The 4849-nt window shown below is 37.0% G+C and overlaps 1 non-coding gene across 1 annotated transcript; it reads left to right on the forward strand.

Moving 5' to 3' along the window:
• The first annotated feature begins 3068 nt into the window (after window positions 1–3068).
• On the forward strand, window positions 3069–3141 carry TRNAV-CAC (transfer RNA valine (anticodon CAC)). Its single transcript has one exon. It is a non-coding gene; the product is annotated as a tRNA-Val (tRNA).
• The last annotated feature ends 1708 nt before the right edge of the window (window positions 3142–4849 follow it).

Genomic DNA, 4849 nt, shown 5'->3' on the forward strand with positions numbered 1-4849 from the left:
GCTTGGTGTGTGTGTGAATTATTATTACCCATACTTTTTGAAGAGTTAATTAGGATGAGGTAAATGGATGGAAGGAAATATTTATTTTTGTATCAGATTTTCTTTATAATGGGCATGTTTATATGCCAATTAACGTTATTTTTTAAAAATATTAAATGATTCTTTCCTTGTATACAGAGTTTGGGTAAAATATGAGGGTGGCAATGGTATTGAGTAATTTTTTCAAGTGTCTGGGTGTTTTTCTACGCTGAGCATCACTTGACTTTTGTCTCAGTGTCCTGTTTTGGTTTGTCTTTTATTAATGAGTTGTATGATTCTTAAAAATATCCTAGACGCTACTCCTTTATCCCAATATATGCTTTGCAGTAATTTTCTTCTAGTTTCTGGATAGCCTATTCATTTTCTTAACAATGTCTTTAAGAGAGGGATTTTAAAATTTTGAAGATAAATTTATCCACTGTTTTCTTTTATTGCTTTCCATGTACTCTTCCTGTCTTTTAGGTCACAAAAATATACTCCTGTGCTTTCTTCTAGACTAGAAGCTTTATAGTTTTAACTTTTACTATGTCTGTTATCCATCTCAAATTAATTTTTGTATATGCTATGAGGTAAAGATTGGGTTCTCCCCCGGCCTATATATGAACAGTTCCCCCCCGCCCCCCCATTTATTGAGAAGACTTTCCTGTCCCCATTGGATTGCTTTGGCATTTCAGTCAAAAATCAAATGACTATTTTTTTTTTTTTTTTTGCGGTACTTGGGCCTCTCACTGTTGTGGCCTCTCCTGTTGCGGAGCACAGGCTCCGGACTCACAGGCTCAGCGGCCATGGCTCACGGGCCCAGCCGCTCCGCGGCACATGGGATCTTCCCGGACCGGGGCACGAACCCGTGTCCCCTGGATCGGCAGGTGGACTCTCAACCACTGCACCACCAGGGAAGCCCCTCAAATAACTATTGTTTTGACTATGTGGGACTATTTCTGGGCTCTGTATTCCATTACGTAAGGTCATCCTTAGGCTACTACCTCAGTGTCTTGATTACTGTATTTTCACAATAAGTCTTGGTATTCACCACAAAATGTTACGAATCTGAACTTTTTAAAAATAAACTTCTACTAAAGATTTAGTTTACACACAAAAAGTAATTTCAGTTGAAAATGGTTAAATTCAGTAAGAAAACCCGACTATGATACCAGGCTTCCTTTATTCTTGCTTGTAGCCCCACCCATAATCTGAATCAAGATCTAGAGTTGAACTTGGTTAAAAGGATCCTTGTAAGTAGAAAATATCCTTTTTTTCTGTTTTTATAGTTGAGAACAAACTGTACTTTTTAAAGGGACTTTTTACTAGAAAGCTAGAGTGATACAAAACAAACCAAAAAGCATAGAAGCTCATGAGTTGTTAAGGTCCCAGCCTCTTTACCAACCTAAGTCTAGCCACAGATTGGACTGCCTGGCTCAAGTATCAGGACATCCATTCTGATGTTTTCCACTCATCTCCACGGTGGCTGACATTTGAGTGGTTGGATACCAGATCATGCTTTTTAGAAATCTAGCTGAGGTAGTTTGATTGGCACCAAATCATGTCTCATGCCCCATTTTATTTGCATGCAGTTTTCCAGACACACTATTTCTTGTCCTTCACACATCTCAACTGGGGACTCATTGTGAAGTCTCAACCCATTATAGGAAAAGCAAATGGTCGCATCCATCTCCTACTACTATAATCTCACCCCACTCCTCAGAGCTAACAGTTCTTAACAGTTTGCTATCATCTTTTGAAATGATATTCTGTGTATTTTCATGCTCTTACAATGTGACTTTGACATTGAGAGATAGGGTCTGTATCCCTTCCCCTGGAATCTGGGCAGGCTTGCGACAGTAGAAATTGGCAGAAGTGACACCGACTTATGAAACTAGGTCAGGAGAGGCAACGCAGTTTCTCCATCGTTTGATGGAATATCTACTTTTGGAGCCCTGAGTCACCATGTAATATTGCAGTATCCTGAGGCCATCATCATTTTCTGAAGAAGCTCAGGCAAAGGGAGAGGCCCCTTGTAGGGGCTGTAGTTGAGTGTCCCCACAGATGAATAACTCAGTGAATAACTGTTGAGTCCTCGCAGCTCCTTCCAGACTTCCTGGAGCAGAGACCAGGCAGTCTCACTGTGCCCTGTCTGATTCCTGGTGGTTGTTTTAATTCACTAAGTTTGGGAGAGTTTGTTATAGCAATAGTAACTGGAGAATATGTCTTAGAAAATTTTAATAAAAATAGAATCATCTTTATTTTAAATTGCTGCTCGAATTCTCAGCAATTTAACAAGCATATGCTACTGATAGACATGAAATTCATTGCCAATTTTTCTACAGATTGTATTTATACAAGTACGATTGTTGGGTTAATTGGTTTAGAAATCTCAAGAGTTGGTAGATACTGACAATCTCAATCTTAAATGACTGTGCCAGTATCGATCCATCTGCTTTCCTATACTATTTGACATTATGGGTCTTTTAAAAATTTGCCATGATAGTGAACAAAAAACAATAGAACCTTATTGGTTTGATCTGAACCAAAGAGGACTTTGTTCCTCGTTTCATGTTTATTGGCCATTTTAATTTCCTCAGCTCTAAGTACCTATTCATATTTTTTACCTATTTTTCTTACAGGTTGTTTATCTTTTTATAAGTAATTTATATATACTAGAGATATATAATGACTACATATATAATGAATATATACATAACATAATACATATATAGTGACTATATATATATATAAAATCACTAAACATGTGCGCATATATACATACAATCAGTAATCATTCATCAGCCGGAAGTTGAAGCTTTTTTCTCCTAGTCAGTTGTCTGTGTGTTAACTTTGTTTTTATTTTATCATACTGATGTTTAAAACTATATATACACATTGTTTAACTGCCATAACTATTTGTGGTAGCACAGTCGTCTCCCTCATTTTATCTTCATTTTTCAAAATTTTCTTGGCTATTTGTGTGTGTGTGTGTGTGTGTGTGTGTGTGTGTGTGTGTATTTCACATAAAAAGTTAAGAATCAGGGACTTCCCTGGTGGCCCAGTGGTTAAGACTCTTTGCTCACAATGCAGAGGGCCCGGGTTCGATCCCTGGCCAGGGAACTAGATCCCTCCTGCTACAACTAAGAGCCTGCATGCCGTAACTAAAAAAGATCCCTCATGCTGCAACGAAGATCTCGCAGGCTTAAATATTTAAAAAAAAAAAAGAAGAAGAAGTTAAGAATTTGTCAATTTCCATTAAGTAAAACTCCTTTGGATTCTGGTTGGGATTACATTGAATTTATACATTAATGTTGGAGAAGAATTGGCATCTTTTAGTCCTTTAATGATGGCTTAGATTGTTCACCACATATGGGCAATCTTGGATATTCCTGCTTAAGTATTTTATAGTTTTGCTTGATAATATATAGGGGATACTAAGGGGTTATTGCTCATAAAAGAAAGCAATTGACTTTTATTTTATTTTATTTTTGAGTTTATTATATTTTTATTGGTGTAAAATTGCTTTACAATGTTGTGTTAGTTTCTGCTGTACAATGAAGTGAATCAGCTATATGTATACACATATCCCCTCCCTCTTGGACCTTCCTCCCATCCTCCCCATCCCACCCATCTAGGTCGTACCATCTAGGTCGTAGAGGGCACCAAGCTGAGCTTCCTGTGCTATACAGCAGGTTCCCACTAGCTATCTATTTTACACACAGTAGTGTATTTATGTCAAGCCTAATCTCCCAGTTCGTCCCACCCTCTCCTTCCCCCACTTTGTCTACATGTCCATTCTCTATGTCTACATTTCTATTCCTGCCCTACAAATAGGTTTATCTGTACCATTTTTCTAGATTCCACATATATGTGTTAATATACGATATTTGTTATTCTCTTTCTGGCTTACTTCACTCTGTATGACAGACTCTAGGTCCATCCATATCTCTACAAATGACCCAATTTCATTCCTTTTTATGGCTGAGTAATATTCCATTGTATATATGTACCACATCTTCTTTATCCATTCATCTATGATTGGACATTTAGGTTGTTTCTATGTCCTGGCTATTGTAAATAATGATGCAATAAACATTGGGGTACATGTGTCCTTTTGAATTATGGTTTTCTCAGGGTATATGCCCAGTAGTGGGATTGCTGGATCATTTAGGTCTTTAATGCATTTAGAGTTTATTTTTGTGTATGGTGTTAGGTAGTGATCTAATTTCATTCTTTTACAGGTAGCTGTCCAGTTTTCCCAGCACCATTTATTGAAGAGGCTGTCTTTTCTCCATTGTATGCTCTTGCCTCCTTTGTCATAAATTAGGTGACCATATGTGCGTGGGTTTATCTCTGGGCTTCTATCCTGTACTGTTGATCTACATTTCTGTTTTTGTTCCAGTACCATACTGTCTTGATTACTGTAGCTTTGTAGTATAGTTTGAAGTCAGGGAGCCTGATTCCTCTAGCTGTAAGACCAGAAACTATAAAACTCTTAGAGGAGAACGTAGGAAAAACACTCTTTGACATAAACCACAGCAATTGACTTTTATACATTGATCTTATATCTCGCCCCTTATTAAACTCCTCTATTTATTGAATAATATTTTTTTGGTGATTTCTTTGCATTTTCTAGGTTGTCAGTCATATTGTACAAATAATGAGTTTTGTTGCTTTGCAACCTGCATTTATGCAGTTTATTTCATTTCTTTTCATATGGCAATGACCAGGACAGTTAGTACAATATTGAGTATTACTTGTGATAATTGGGTATTCTTGTCTTTTATCTTATTTCTAATCTTAATGATTGTACTTCTAATGTTTAACC

The sequence above is a fragment of the Tursiops truncatus genome, chromosome 5 (assembly GCF_011762595.2).
Source record: "Tursiops truncatus isolate mTurTru1 chromosome 5, mTurTru1.mat.Y, whole genome shotgun sequence".
NCBI lineage: Eukaryota > Metazoa > Chordata > Mammalia > Artiodactyla > Delphinidae > Tursiops > Tursiops truncatus.